Raw genomic sequence first — 16,900 nt, 5'->3', positions numbered from 1 at the left:
CCATCTCCTTGAGGAGGGAGGTGCCCAGTTCCAGTCACTGGGGTCTCTGGTCCCCCTTTGACAGCTTATCTCAGAGGTTCTACCCATGGCACCAACAGACATGGAGCCTGCAGTGCACCTTGTCCAGATCTGGACCCCTTGGGCCTTGACTCCCCCTCCCCTGGCTCCTCTGCAAAATCTCCTGTGAATCTTTGACAGCACCTACTATGTGCCCACACCAACACCATGCCAGGAGCTGAGGTTTTAGAAATGAACCAGAACTCCTGCCTGGCAGAAGTTCACCATCTGGAGGAAGAGACTGGCCTGTAAAAAGAAAACATGCCCCTCAAGTATTTGATGGGAAGTTAACACCATCTTTGTTTGCTCGGACACTGTGCAAAACACTCCTCAAAACATGTATGCCTAAGAGGCCACGCCAGAGGTCCAGGAACTTCTCCTCTGAGAGGTGGTTCTCTCCACCAGGGGACTCCTGACCCAGCCTCATCTCATGCTTCCCTCTCCCTCTTCTGTGCCTCAACTGCTCTTGAATTCCAGCTCCTGAAACATGGTAGCCTCTTCCCACCCCAGCCTTGCACCTCCCTTCCTTCCTGCCTTAGCTTATACGTCATTCCCTAATGCAGCCTTTTCTGACCACCTGTGCCAATTATCAAGTCTCCTAACCCTCAGTATTGCTCTGCTGAACTCCTCACAGTTGTAATAAATCACTTATTAATGTAAAAAATACCCTTCCAGTGGTTGTCAACCTTGGCTGCACATTAGAATCACCTGGGAAACTTTTTAAAATCCTGATTTCTGGGCCTCATCCTCCAGAAAGTCTGTTTCTTTGTTACTAATGTTGTGGCCCCACCCCATAACAAAGAAACAGACTTTCCGGAGGATGAGGCCCAGAAATCAGGATTTTTTAAAAGATTCCCAGGTGATTCTAATGTGCAGCCAAGGTTGAGAACCACTGCCTTATGCCCTTTACCCAAATTCGCCTATTGTTAACACTTGTCCCCATTTGATTATTTGCGTGCTCTATCCATCCATCCATCTTTCTAGTTTGTTTTTCTAAATCATTTGGGTTAGTTACACATAGAATTACCATTTACCCCTAGATACTCAAGTTTCTATTTTCTAAGAAGAAAGATGTTCTCCTATAAAAAATAATTGCAAGGAAATATTTGGTAGGGATTCTATCCACATTGACACAATTGACTTGGGTGAGTCTAAGGCTTAATATAGGACCATTATACATTTTGTCATTGTCTAAAGACATAGAGACAATGGTGCTGATGCCAGAATTTTACACCAGTTTGGAAAAGACTGGAGGGGTTGAGGCATGACCAGCCCTTCTGTGCTTCTTGTGCATATAGTTGGTCTATAATGACAACAGCTGTTGCCTACCAGGCCTGTCAGTGTTTCTAATCATGATGTTTAGGCTTCTGAAGAATATGATACCTTTTTTCCTCCAACAGAGCTATGTGCTTTCAGAGGTGCTGCTGAATATTTGACCATCATTTCTCATTTATAGGTATTGACAGTACAAGTCTGCAAAGCATTCTAGAAACAACTTTTCCACTTCTCATAGACTTGCCTTATCAGTGGATCCTACAGCTTCTGGGGATGAAGAAGCAAGAAAATAACACTTCTGGAGCATCTGCTAAGCACCAGGCTCAGGGTTTCACAGGTTATTCACTTAATCTTCACACCCACACTATGGGGGTCTCTCTTCTTATTCTTATTCTGTAGATATCAAGACAGAGGCTCAGAGAAGTTAAATAATGGTTCCAATGCTATTAACATGTGGATCTGGAAAACTGACCATAGGAATTTTAGTGTGTGGGCTTTCTATTATAACATGAAAATACAGTATCATATCATAATATAGGCCAGTATTTCTCACGTGAGGAATTGCATCAGGATCTCCTGGGGTTAAGGTTGCCTGTTAAAAGTAAAGCTCCAAGATCCTCAGCAGACCTGGGTGACTCAGAACCTCTGGTGGAGCCCTGGAGTCTGAATTTTAACGAGTGTCAGGGATGACTCCAATTCCTGTTAAAATTGGGGAAAACCTGATATAAGAAACAAACAAAAAAGCTGAGATACCAAGAACATACTTTTAGAGCTAATGGTTTCTCTATTTACAATTTTTTTCTATTTTTTATTTTAAAAACTGAAATGAATTTTAATACAGAAAATGAAGACAGCATTTTGCAAATTTATGGCTCAGAGGGATATCTCTATTTGAGGAAATCAGCGTGCTACACTTTGAGAGATGAAATGTTATAGCATGTACTCCAAAATTTTAAAATTAAATTTAAAAAATACAATGGTTACCAAGGTAATGCAGGTCAGGGATCAAAGGTGAAGGGTCACTCATTATTAAGAAGAAACCCAAAAAGCTAGCTGCATCATGATCTCTCATTAGTGTTCCAATGGAGCCTCTTTGGGGGGGGGGGTAAACTTGAACATTTCGGCAGACATTCAAGGGCTTTTTCAGTGAAAAGATTTTTACATGACTACTATTGCTATTCCCATGAACATCTTCTAGAGGAGGCAGTGTTGAAAGCATAGTATATGCTAGTTCCGCAGAACATGCTTTGGGAAACGCTCTTCTGGCCTGTTTTTGGCAGCCATTTTCCCTCTGTGCATCACATCCTTCTCCTCTGGTGACCTGACCTCCGAGTGCATACCTCCTACTGCCACCTTCAGGTTTCTCTCTTTTTTATAGCTCGAGATGCTAGCTAGCTAAGCTACTCAGATTCTGGGGCCAGTTTACTCATTTGTAAAATGGAAACTGGTTTCGGTCTCACATTGTTGTACTGAACAGTGCTGCATGGAAAACACTTCATAAATTGGAAATGGCTCTGTGATAGATTGTAAAAATGGCCAGCCCTGGCCGGTGTGGCTCAGTTAGTTAGAGCCTCACCTGTATACCCAAGGGTCATGGGTTCAATGCCTGGTCAGAGCACATACCTGGGTTTTGGGTTCAGTCCTTGGTCAGGGCATGTGCAGGAAGCAACCAATGGATCTCTCTCTCTCTCTCTCTCTCTCTCTTTCTCTCTCTTTCGTTCTTCCCCTCCCTCCCTTCATCTCTCTAAGATCAGTAACAAAAAGGAAAATGACCAAAAATGCTCTTCCATCCACTACTCCACACACTTGCAATATTGATGTTGCAGGTCTTCCCATCAGGATGTGGGTAGTACTTTCCTCCATTCCTTGCATCTTGGCCATGTGACTTGCTTTGGCCAATGGGCAATAGCCAACATGGCCCAGGCAGAAGCTTAAAACAGCCCTTGCATATTGGGGTCTGCCCTATTGCTATGCTTGGGATCCTAAGACAACCATGTGATTAAGTCTCAACTAGCCTTCTGGAAGACCAGACACCATATGAAGAACCACAGTCAGCCAGCTACCAGACAACAGCCAGCCAACTGCCAGCCACATAAGTGAGACTGTTCTGCAGACTCATGAAGGAAACCAGCAGAAATCAGTAGAGCCAGCCGAGAGCAGAAGAACTGCCTAGGCAGCCCACCAAATTGTGAGCTAAATAAATGACTAGTAACGCCACCAGTTTTGGAAAGGTTTGTTTTTATGTAGCAAAAGCTAACTGATACAGGCTCTATGCACATGCTACTGGTTGTGTTGTTGAGTGTTTTGAGCATGGCTTCTGTGGTTTTCTAAGATGCTACTCAAGAAGGGCAGACCACAGATGAACACACATTATTGTGCAAACTTCCAGTCAAGTACTTTCATCACCTGGGTACAATGTCCACCAGAATTCATTGCAGTTTTTAAAATAAAAATAGACTGGAATTGGCAAGGGGCTGAGATTAAAGAAACCCTCCCGATCCCCCACCTCTCATTGTTTCCAGAAAGGCAGTTCAGCAGCCTTGTGCAGATGAACACACGACCTAAATCTTCTCCAAGCTGATTGTCAATAATAATCTTCTGGCTCCACAAATGCATGTCTAATCCGCTGCAGACCTTCCCATGTGCACTCTTTCAACGTCCTGCTGCTGGCACCAAGATAAATGGCTTCATCAAAGGCAGCCATGGAGGCTTGCAACCTGTTGAGGCAGAAAAGCTTCCTGGGGGATCAGAAACATCCTAATGCCCAAATCAAGCACCCTCACTGCCATATGAAGCGTTACTGCGCACAATACATGAAATAAAACTGCAACGGTGAACAGGGCAGGATTGTGCTACCCAGGCTCACCCCAGGAGCCTTTACACTGTGATTAAATTCCTTTGATAGGCATTTTCAAAGCGTGCTGTTCCTCTTGCTAAACATGTTTGGCAAAAGAAGACTCATCATCTGGAAACATTATCTGAGGAGCCCTCATTTAGTGGCACATGATATGAGGGTTCTCTATCAAATCCATATTCTACAACCTGAAAAGTGAGTATAAAACCAAAATTTTTTTAATCCTCACCCGTGGATGTTTTTTCCATTGATTTTTAGAGAGTGGAAGAGAGAGGGAGAGACAGACAGAAACACTCATGTGAGAGAGACACATCGATTGGTTGCCTCCCTCATGCCCCTGACCAGGGCCGGGAGCCTGCAATTGAGGTACTCAAGGTACATGCTCTTGACTGGAATCGAACCTGGGACCCTTCGGTCCGCAGGCTGACACTCTATTCACTGAGCCAAACTGGCTAGGACTAAAACCGAGAATTTTTTAAAACTTCCTTTTCTTGCCCCAAGAGATTCCAAGACTGTGCAATGAATGAATACAGCCATTTTACCATTCATTTGACATACAGCAAATTGCAACTCGCGCTGGGAGTGACTATTTGCAGGGCTGCTGCACTATATTCAAATCGCATTCTCCTTCTGCACCCCTCCACACACACATGTTATGAAGTGGTGATGGTGGTGCTATTATTGGTGGAGGATGACCACATCACCCATTTTCTTAAATCTGTCTCCAAGCTGTAACGAATCAGGGGCACACCTCCGAATGCCACTGGCTAACCCAAAGTAAGTCTCAGGCGCCTTCTTATTATTACACACAGGCTCAAATGTAGTCATTCACACTGAAGAATTTCAAATGTCTTTTTGAAAGCCTAACAGACTGTCTGGATATAATTTACAATGTTAAGCTTCATTCAAGAAATCAAAATTAGTCCATTTAAGATCACCATTAACTCAATTAATATGAGTTCTAGAGCCAAGATCTTACTGGAAATGTTCTCATACTAGATCAACTGCCACTGAACTGTAGTTAACCGACAATAAGCTTTTATTTGGCCCAGAGATAATAAAAACTAAATGAAGTGGTGCTAGGAATGTTTAGGTGCTGGATACAGTCCTTGGTTGAGAGTGGTCCAGGCACCAAATAATGGAGGAACTGACTCAAGAAAAAATTTTTTTACTGTGATTGAGCCTGCAACCCCAGTAGAGAATAAAGAAAGAATAAAGAAAAAGGAAACCATCACATGAAGAGGGAGAGGGAGAGGGAGAGGGAGAGGGAGAGGGAGAGGGAGAGGGAGAGGGAGAGAAATAATTGAAGACAGGAGCATGGATGAACTCACCCAAGGACATTTATAGAATAAAAATAGAACATTGCCAAGGACACAAATAACTTCAAGGACCACTAATATATTAAAGGTACAGGCTGGCCCTGGCCTGTGTGGTTTAGTTGGTTGAAGCGTCATCCCATGCACCGAAGGGTTCGATTCCCGGTCAGAGCACATGCCCGGATTGCAGGTTCCATTCCCAATTGGGGTGCGTATGTCAGGCAATCGATCAATGTTTCTGTCTCTCTCCCTCTCCCTTCATTTTTCTCTCTCAAATCAATAAAAGCACATCCTCGGGTGAGGATTTTTTAAAAAATACAGTTTGGGCAGGAGACTGAGAAGGAGTGGCCAGAAAAACAGGAGGAAAAGCTGGAGATGTCTATATCAGCAAACCAAAGGAAAAGAGTCTTTTAACACAAAGAGGATACCAAGAGAGCAAGTAAGACATGAAGGGAAGGGACTTAATGGGATTTAACAATAAGAAAAATTATTGGTGCCTGACCAGCATGGCTCAGTGGTTGAGCATTGACCTATGAACCGGGAGGTCACGGTTCGATTCCCAATCATGGCACATGCCCGGGTTGCGGGCTCAATCCCCAGTGAGGGGCATGCAGGAGGCAACCGATCAATGATTCTCTCTCATCATTGATGTTTCTATCTCTCTCTCTCCCTCTCCCTTCCTCTCTAAAATAAAATTTTAGAATAATATATATTATAGAGAAAAATATATATTATAGAGAAAATATATTTTAAAAAATAAAAAATAAATTATTGGTGACTTTGGCCAGGGCAGTTTTCATGGTGTGATGAGGACGGATGTGAGGCCGCAGTGGGTCAAGGAGCCCATAGCAGGTAGTGAGTGGAGAATGGTGCGGAAGAAACATGAAGAGCCAGGTGAGGACATGCCCCAGCTCCCAACCTGCTACTCTGCGAGTGAGAGATGGATCACCTCCAGCTGACAGACCCACAAGGAACAGGGATAGGAGTTGCAAATGGTCCAATAGAAATGGTGCAGTATGAGTGGAGAGGAAAGAAAACTGGAAGGATTCATACATCATAGCGGACAGGGACCAGAGAAAACTGGCATGGAGGGTTGGGCTGGCTATAAAGTTTTCAACAGAATTTACTCCAGCTTTCTTCTGGCAGCTGGGAGGGGTTTAGAGCCGGCTGCCCTGGCACCTAGACATATAGCAGATGAGGTCTGTTACCTGTGAATAGCATGTAGTTTGAAGCGCATGAAATTGCTACTATTCCCTATATTTGAAAAAATATTTTTAAAGTGATTTTTAGAGAGAGAGGAAGGGAGAGGGAGAGAAACATCGATATGAGAGTGAAACATCGGTCAGCTGCCTCCTGCACGACTCCCCTTACCCCCCTGGCCTGTGTGGTTTAGTTGGTTGAAGCGTCATCCCATGCACTGGGGATGGAGCCCACAACCTGGGCATGTGCCCTGGCCTGGCAACCTTTCAGCGCACAGGGTGATGCCCAACCGAGTCACACTGGCCAGGGCTCGTCATTGTTTTTGTCCTACAAAAATGGCAACGTCATATGGTTCAACCTAAGAGTATCTGCATACTAAGGGAATGCTTTTCTTTTAACAGTGTTCTGGGATTAAGGGGCGACCACTTTCTGCTAATTTAAGATCTCAATAGATGAAGCCCCAAGTGGAGATGGTAGCCCCGGTGTCTTTCATTACCACAGCAGGGAGCGCTCATCACTAGCATCATACCAGGTTCTGGTACCCATGGTGTTAAACAGCAGGCTCACGGGAGAGGAATGCATGCTAAGGTCCCAAGGACAGACATCAAGTTGGAGCCCAGAGGTGAGAGAATGAATGATCCAGCTGGGGCTGTTGGGACCCAAACAAAAGGGCTGTATGCGGCTTGAGGACAGAGATGGGGAACGAACGAGTGCAGGTCTGAGTAGGAGCAAAGAAACAGGTGACAGGAAGCTGCAGAGAAGGAGATCAAAAGAAGAAAAGCAAAAGAGAAACAAAGGTAAAACCTCAGCAAGTGCCTCTTATCAGAAACAGCATCTTCTTTTCCCTAGGAAAGGAAGTGCTGCCTCCCCCAAAACCAATTATAGTGGCAGGAGAGGGAAGGCATGGCACACAATCAGGAGAGAAAAATGACTGTAAAGCACTTTGCAAAAGGAAAGAGTTATATAAAGTCCCAATAATAATAAATCACCTTGCCTGAGGTATGAAAACCTTAAAATAACCTGCAAAATCAAAACGTGGAGGAGAAGCAGAAGGCCTCGATGAGCTTCCAGAAGGTTTGTACGCTTGCTTTAACTTCCTCCCCCTCAACATTGCCAGCCACATTCTTTAAGAGCAGACCTCAGTCAAGTGCTCAGATGGAAGTGGGTCTAGCCCCTGTTTAAACCTGCCTCCCCCAAACCCCTCCCTCAGAGGAACGCACACACATGGGGAATCTCTTTCCTGAATCTGGCATCTGTCTTCTTGAATACCGATGCACCTGTTTTGTGAAGGTTTCCTTTTCCTCTTTTTGTTCTATAAAAAGAGAGAGACTGAAAAAAAGAATCTTCATTCCTGGGAAAAAAAAGAAAGAAAGAAAAATAGGTCTTTCTGGATTCTCGGTATTGGAGCTCTGTTCTTTATATATCTACTTGTTCCATTGTTAAATAAACCCACATATTTAAGGCTGACACATTCTCTTAACTAATGCCTTGTCAGGCCCATGTGCCTGGCTAAAAAAAGGACCTTGGTGACTGCTGTTTCCATTTTTTCCCCCAAAGAAATAATTTGATTATTTTTATCCTGTTTCTCTCTACCACTCAGAAGAAAATGCTTATCTTTTCACAGAAACGACTTTTAAATTAGCTGAATGCTCAAGCATGGACACGACAGAAAGTTTTCTTTAAAAATATGTATGTCACACACATATACTCACTGCTATGTGAAAATCAGCTTTCCATTTGGTGTAGATGCTCTTCTGCAGTGAAAGTGTTTCCTGTTCAACCTCTTACAAGATCATTGCATCCCTACATCTTACTTTATTCAGATCTGACTATCCCCCAGAAAATGGACAATTTAATAAAAGAGGATGATATGAATCACCCAGGGACAATTTGCATTATCTGTAGATAATTCATTATGCACATATTTCTAGTGAGATCCTGAAATCAGCAGGGCTCCTTAATCAGAGATTTTCAAATTTGGTCTGTAATAACTGAAGACTTGACCCATAAATCAGCAAATAGACCAGCAGGCTCGCCACATGCTTCACATTTCTTCTTGGGAGAAAAAGACAGTTATCCTGAGGCCACAGAAGAAGGGAAAAATGGACATGAAAAGATGCAGGGACTTTATAGCAAAGTATAACAAATTGCAGCATTATCTTAAAAGTGAGCTCGTGAAAAGAAGACAATGAAAACATTTGAAATCAAGTTAGGTGTTGTATACAGAGAGAGACGTTTTAAATGTTTACAGGAACAATTTTGTCAACCAGCCCTACCTCCCGTTTCTAATAAGATTGTCCTGAACTTGAACATTTCTTTCATGTTACCAGTTTTACAAATTAAATTTCTAATATGGAAGACATGGGTAATGAGGCCAACTGTAAGAATGAAAAGATCTAGTCATAGACTTGGAACAGAAGGTGAAGGGATTAGCCAAAGAATATATATGCATAACCCATAGATACAGACAACAGTGTGGTGTTAGCCAGAGGGAAGGGGAGGGAAGGACTGGGTGGAGATGAGCAAGGGGGACAGATAAGGACATCTGTAAGGGGGAAAGATAAGTCAACAATCAAATACATTTTTTAAAAAAGAACTATGTTATTGCTAGTATATCCTATTTTAAAGTTCACCATATGTATTATTTAATAAAGATCACTAGGTTTTTCTTATTGGAATTTCATGTGGTTTTTATGAATTTAGTATATAAACTTAGATAACTGATTCCATTTATATTTTATTTGTAAAGAAAGAAAAGTATTGCCCTAGCTGGTTTGGCTCAGTGGATAGAGCATCGGCCTGAAGGGTCCCAGGTTCGATTCTGGTCAGGGGCACATGCCTGGATTGCTGGCTTGATCCCCAGTAGAGGGCATGCAGGAGGCAGCCGATCAATGATTCTCATCATTGATGTTTCTCTCTCTCCCTCTCCCTTTCTCTCCGAAATCAATAAAAAAAAATATTAAAGAAAGAAAAGTATGAAAGAAAAATAAAGCTATACATGGGGACAAATGTTAAATAGAATATTTTGGTAATCATTTTGCAATATATACAAATATTGAATCATGATGTTGCACACCTAAAACTAATATAACGTTATATGTCAGCTATACCTCAATAAAAAATAAGGACTTGTATTTTAATCAGTACAAGTAATGTTAATAAAAGGATCAAGTTTATCTTCTATTTCTAGTATCTTTCCTTACCCGACTTCACTGGAACCTCTTGGTTATTGTGCTGCCCACTTCCTATTCTTCAGCTTTAATTTCCTCCACCTCCCATGGTAAAGAGCTGCACTCTATTAAGGACGCAATATTGATCTCATAGTGCAGTGTGAGGCTAGCAAGAAACTCCATGGGCTAAAGCCCCAGAAGACTGGGGTTCAAATCCTAGTGCCCATTAGCACTGGGCAGTGGATGCCATTGATGCAATACCCTTTCCCTTGCTGGTGCTCTCGTCTTCCAGCTGCTGGAAGTGGAGGCAGCTAACAGCGCACAGCCATCCTCTGCTCCAGGACATTGCTTTCAGACAAATGGGAGCCCCTTCTCCCAGGAGAGTAACACTCCCCCACACTCCCAGGGGCCAGACTGACACAGTGTACAAAAAGCCAACCATCTCAAGGTGGGACCGACTGATTCTGTGGTACTGTTTGTGTCCCAGGGCTTCCCTGAGATGGGCTTGAAATCAGACTCTAGTCTAGACCACATCCTTGTTGAACACTGTTTCCCCTTCTGAGAGCACTTGCTCAATAAGCCACCTGAACAAGAATCTCGGCTTCCAGCTCTACTCCTAGGGAACATGATTTAAGATGGAGTGGGACCCTGGCCACTCGCTTAACATGTCTGTTGGTAGTTCCCTCACATGTGACATGAAGATGACAATGCACCAGCTCACAGGTTTGTTGCACCAGTTAAATGACAAAACATGTGCAAAAACCGTTAATTAAAGTGCTATGTGAATTCAAAGGATTATTGTGATAGAACAGTGGTTCGCAACCTTCCTAATGCTGCAACCCTTTAATACAGTTCCTCATGTTGTGGTGACCCCCAACCATAAAATTATTTTCATTGCTACTTCATAACTGTAATTTTGCTACTGTTATGAATCGTAATGTAAATATGTGATGTGCAGGATGTATTTTCATTGTTACAAATTGAACATAATTAAAGCATAGTGATTAATCACAAAACAGTATGTAATTATATATGTGTTTTCCGATGGTCTTAGGCGACCCCTGTGAAAGGGTCGTTTGACCCCCAAAGGGGTCGCGACCCACAGGTTGAGAACCGCTGTGATAGAATGTAAATGTGAGTCAGTGTGCATGACTTTCCCCATAGATGGAGTGGTGGGGAGTGTAACTCCTTAATAAAAAAGCCTCTTCACTTGGCCTCTGGTTCTCCTCTTACCCAATATGGTGTCTGTTGCTGGTTCCTACTCCTCTGCCAGCCTCTCAATGCGGAGGGAAAGGCACAGGCCACCTCTTTCAGTTCCAGCTACATGTTGAGGTCCTCCATAAACATGGTGAGGACTTCAAGCTCTAAATCTCCAGTTCTGACCACCTTCTAGAACTCCAGCCTCACCTTTCCTAGTGTCTATGTGACAACTCCATGTGGCTGACAGACATCTGCCCTAACAGGGCCAAAGCAGTACTCTTGACTCCTTCGTCCCTCCAGTTGGCTTCCCCCCAATCACCTTTACACCCACCTTCCTCAACTCAGTAAATAGCATTGCCTTGCAGAGAGTTGCTCAAGTCAAAAGTCTAGGAATTATTCTTGATTCCTTTGGTTCTTTTATCCTTTATATCCAGTCCATTTGTAAATTCTCCCAACTCTTCCTCCAATTTCTACTTCTCTCTATCTCCACTGCCACTGATATAATCCTAGTCACCATCCTCTGTTACTTGAACCACTGGGCCCTGACAATCCACTCTCCTTTAAAATATCAGTGACCTACTTAAAACCTTCAAATGGCTTCCCACTGTTCTTAGAACAAGCTGTCTCTCTGTGTCTCTGCCTTTCTCTCCCACTCCCTCTCCTCTCTCTTCTCCCCTTTTCTCTCACCTTTTCTCCCTTCCCCTTCCCTCCTTTTCCTCCCTCCTCCTCCTCCTCCTCCTTTTTCACCTCTCTCTTCTCTTCTCTCTTCTCTCTCTCTCTCTCTCTCTCTCTCTCTCTCTCTCTCTCTCTCTCCTCTTCCCCTTTCCCTCCTTCTTCTCCCACCTTATACACACACTCACAAGTACTAGTACTATAGCCTAGCCAAATCGCTTTCTTTTTATCCTTTGAAAATGCCGAAATAGTTCTTCCCTTATGGCCTTTGCGTTTGTCGTATCTTCAGCCAGGAACATTCTGCTCTAAACTTCCATGGCTGTCTCCTTTTTCTCATTCAAGGTTTGTTTTCCTTTTCCCGGTTTAAAATAGTCATGCGGGCATACACTGTTTTAAATGTCACTCTATTTTAGCTTCCTGAAAATCCTTTCTCACTCTTTCTTATTTACTTATTGGTTTGTGCATTATCTGTCTTTCCTACTACTCTAAGGTCCATGACAGTGAGGATCTTGTTTGTTTTGTTCACAGCTGTATCCCAAGGACCTAAAACAGTACCTGATACACAGTAAGTGATCACTAAATATAGTTTATTTAATTATTGGGGTATAATTGACATATATTAGTTTCAGGTGTATGACATAATGATTCAATATTTGTATATATTGTGAAATGATCACGACAATAAGTCTAGTTAACATCTGTCACCACACATAGTTATGTTTTTCTTGTCAAATACAGTTTTAGATGACTAGAGTAATGGATTAATGAATGAATAAATGGAGCACTGGACCAAAGCTTGGGTTCCAAATAAACTATACCACTTGCTACCTGTGAGACCTGGGGCAAGTTCACTGGCATCTTTGATGGAGCTTGCTAGACTGGTGAAAGAGGTAACTGGGGTTTTAGCCTCCCTGAGTGCAGTGAGGCCTTTAAACCTTCTTCTCTTGGGTCCTAGTCTCACTCTGCAACACACATGGTAAAAGCTTAACCATGGGGTAAGGTGGCTGTTTCGTGCATGTCTCGGCCTATGTAACCAATGTTGTGGTTGGACCAGCCCTTGTGGTTGGACCAGTTCTTGCTATGATTACCAGATACCCTTCAGCAATAATCATCAGGAAACTTTGAAAAAAATAAAGGTTTATTACTCACAGGACCTGGAAATTACACAGCACACACACCTGGGGCTACACAGAAAGGTTGTAGGGAAAGAGGGGGGCCATTCTGTTTTAATTGGGGGGCAGGGACCTAGTGTTTCAAGGGCTCACTCTTTATTGGTGAGTTTAAAACATAAGAGCAGACATTTAAAGTTCTCTCTCTCTCTCTCTCTCTTTCTCTCTCTCTCTTTCCTTCTCTTCCTTTCCCTTTCCCTCCTTCTTCTCCCACCAGGATTCCAAAACAAAGGATTCCAAAACAAAGGAGCCTCATGGAGGATATGGGGTCCTGGCCAGTGCTATCTGGCTTCCTGGCTCTTCTAGCTGCGAGGCTGGCCAAGTGTTTATTTGAGATAGCTCTCTTGGAGTGGGTGCCTCTTTGAAATGGATGCCTTGACAATCAAAGCTTAAGTCAGGCACTTGCATTACAAAAAAAAAAAGAAAAAACAACTGCCAGGGCTTACAGGACAGTGACCAATCATTCTTGTGCAGGACTGCGGGTGTCCTGGCACAGGAGACTTTCGTGCTGAAACTAGGTTAGTCCTAGGCAAAGCAGGACAGTTGTCACCCTCCTATGGGGCATGGTGGAACACCTCCAACAACGCAGCTTGGAGCACCACGGAGGAACTCAGGAGAAAAGCAGCATTGGAGTGGCAAGAGGGGTTTAGTAGGAGCCTGACAGGGTGTGAAGCTAAATGGAAATGTCCTTGGACAGGCTTTAATCTTGGGCAGCTTTATTGTTACTATTGGTGTTGTTATTTTACCTTTTCATTTGGAAAAAGTTTCAACCAGAGTTATCAGCAAGAAGAGTACTAAGAAATTCCATTTTTAAACCCAGATTGAACAATTGTTGACATTTTGCCATATGTACTTTATTCTTCTCTCTTGTCTCATTTTTTTTCTGGACCATTTGACAGCGGACTACATGTTTATGCTTCTTAAGCCCTTAATATTTCAGTGTGTATATCCTAAGAACAAGGATATTCTCTTACACGGCCATAACACAATTCTCAAATTTAGGAAATTTAACATTAATGCAATACTTTGATTTAATCAGCAGTGTCTATTCTAAACAAGTCAATTGTCCCAATAGTGTCCTGTGTAGTAAAAAAAAAAAAAGAAAAAAAGAAAAGAAAGCAAGCTTCTGTTTCAGCATCCAGTCAGCAACATATTATTCAGAGATGCATCATGTGTGATTAAGGGGAGAAAAAAACCCTATGAAGTGAATGAGTTAATTATCAATATAAAATCCAGGATACTGGTCACCTGAGGGTTCAGGGACAGGATCTCCAGGGAGCTTCTAAAGTAGTGGTAATGTTCTATTTCTGAAGTTGGGTAGTAGGTCTCTGAGTGTGCATTTTATTATTATTCTTTAATTTTTGTGTGTACATTTTATACCCTTGTGTGTATAATTTATGTGTATGACATATTTCATAATAATTTTTCAAATTAATGGGCATAACCATATATAAATCTTATATGTAACTCCTGTACTACTATATAGGAGTTATACAATACATAACAACAAACATTTTTATAGGATGAGGTAAAAGAAAAGAAATATTCTTTTAATATGGTTCCAAAAAAACACCCTTCAGCTATCTATATATATAAAAGGCTAATATGCAAAGTGTCCCCTCGGGAGTTCAACCGGGAAACCAGGAGTTCAATTGCTCGCTATGACATGTGCTGACCACCAGGGGGTGGTGCAGAATGAAGGAAGGCCCTGGCCAGCAGCTGGAGGGAAGGTCCCGGCCAGCAGCTGGAAGGCTCTGATTGGTCCTGATCGCTGGCCAAGCCAAGGGACCCTACCCGTGCATGAATTTCATGCACCGTGCCTCTAGTTGAATTATGAAAGTTTCACTGCATGTTTGAACACTTAGCTTTTAATGTCTTGCTAATCATGAGAGTTTCATGTTAGCTAATTTTTCAAGACAAATATACACTTAGTGTGATGCATATTGTTAATGATAGTGGGTTTCTATTAAGTTTTCAAGTAGTCTTCTTTAATAATTTCAATGTTTTGTACAACTTCTTGTTATCTTTCATAAGATTGTCACTATATTTACTTCATACTATAGCTGGTGAAGACCTAGTTCTAAGTGTAGGAGTGTCAGCTCCTCCATTTACTTGTATTAGGCTTGTGTTGCATAATTAGTATTTTTATCCATTTGAGGATTCTTTGTAAGAATCTCTTGAAGCCCTTATCAGTGTCTCAAGAGTTCATTTAAACGTCTTAATATAATCTGTAAATCTTTTCAACTAGGCTTACAAAAACTATAATTGTTTCTATTACCTACTGCTGTATAACTACCCAAACCGTAGGAGCTTAAAATAATTTAGTAGTATTATTAAATATTAAAATTTTGTGAATCAGGAATTTTGACAAGGCACAGTGGGAACAGCTCATCTTTGCTTCATGAGGTTTGGGTCCTCACCTGGGATAACTTGTCTGGGAGTTGGAACAGTAGGGCCAGCCAGGTATTTCTCTCTCCATGCAGTCTCTCCATTTGGCTAGCTTGGGCTTCCTCACAGCCTGGTTATCCAAAGGTTCTAAAAATATAATGCAGAAGCTGTTAGTCATTTTTTTGGCTAGATCCATAATTGGCATAGTGTCACTTCCACCACAATATTGGTGAAATAAGTCACTAAGGCCAGCCTACATTCAAGTAGCAGGACAATTAGATTCCACCTCTCAGGAATAGAGAATATTTTGCAGTCATATTTAGTCTTCCATAGAAATATATTACCCAAAGGGGGCCATTACAAACGCTGTAGAACTCCAAATCTTTCCCCAAAGGTGGGATGTGGAGGTCTCATACTGACCCAGAAAGGAAACCAGTGTTAGTTACTTATTATATAATAACAAGCAAAGCTTGTTTCCTTTATTTCTTTTTTTTTTGACAAAAAATACAATTAGAAATTCCTGCATCCCCGTGGGACACCCACTCCTTTCTAAGTATAGGCAGGCATTATAGAAGCTTGAAAGAGACAATGATCAAGCTGAACTGAAAGATGCAAATTGGTGATTTGCGATGGCTCCACAACCCATGCAGCTGGGTTGCAGAAATTTGAACATTTAAAGTAAATGCTTTCAATTGGCTTCCAAATGCCAGTCTCTTGTTTTCATCACTCAGTGGCCTGGCTTAGAGTGCTGGCCTGGCTGCTAGGTGCAGCTTTAGCAGTCCTGCTGCACACTCTGACAGGTGGATGGGTTACTTTCATGGAGCCAGAGGCCCCACAGCTGCTAACAGTAATTATACTTGTCAGCAATGGATTACCCTCAGGAAACTCCTGCTGCTTCATTAGGGCTAATTGCCAATAGGCAGTGCAATTTCCTAGAAGAGGAGGGGACATAAACCCGCAGGGAGTTGACAGAACAGCTGTGTGAGTTCAGAGAAGCCAGATGTGGCCATGTGCCATTAAAGTGTAGCTGAGGGCTGCTGAATTCATTCAACCCAGTCCTGGGAACAGAAGAACATAAAGAATTTGGTGAAGTAGGCCAAACTCCTCTCCATCTTTATGCTCCTATCAGCTTTTGTGAAAAAATAAGAATACACTTTGCTGGACTTCCAACTAAAAAAATAATCCTCTATTCTGAAAATATATTTCTTAACTTATATAGGACTTGCATTTAAAGAATTTCCCTATAGTGAGCTCCTTTCATTTATCCAGTCAGGAAATATAAACCTACTATATGTCTGGATCTGTGCCTGGTGGGAGCCAGATCATATAAAGCAGTGGTTGTCAACCTTGGCTGCACATTAGAATCACCTGGGAAACTTTTTAAAATCCTGATTTCTGGGCCTCATCCTCCAGAAATTCTGTTTCTTTGTTACGAATGTTGTGGCCCCACCCCAGCCCATAACAAAGAAACAGAATTTCCGGAGGATGAGGCCCAGAAATCAGGATTTTTAAAAGATTCCCAGGTGATTCTAATGTGCAGCCAAGGTTGAGAACCACTGATATAAAGAGTCTTGTGAGTCAAAGTAAGGACTTTGGCTT

The 16,900-nt window shown here is 42.3% G+C and overlaps 1 pseudogene; it reads right to left on the bottom strand.

The window, feature by feature from the left end:
• Positions 1-2,390: 2,390 nt before the first annotated feature.
• On the bottom strand, positions 2,391-2,636 carry LOC102423741 (annotated as a pseudogene).
• Positions 2,637-16,900: the final 14,264 nt, after the last annotated feature.

Source organism: Myotis lucifugus, unplaced genomic scaffold (assembly GCF_000147115.1).
Source record: "Myotis lucifugus unplaced genomic scaffold, Myoluc2.0 scaffold_20, whole genome shotgun sequence".
In the NCBI taxonomy this organism is placed as follows: Eukaryota; Metazoa; Chordata; class Mammalia; order Chiroptera; family Vespertilionidae; genus Myotis; species Myotis lucifugus.
Note: the sequence above shows the minus strand (reverse complement) of the source record. Positions and strands in the feature narration are given on the sequence as shown.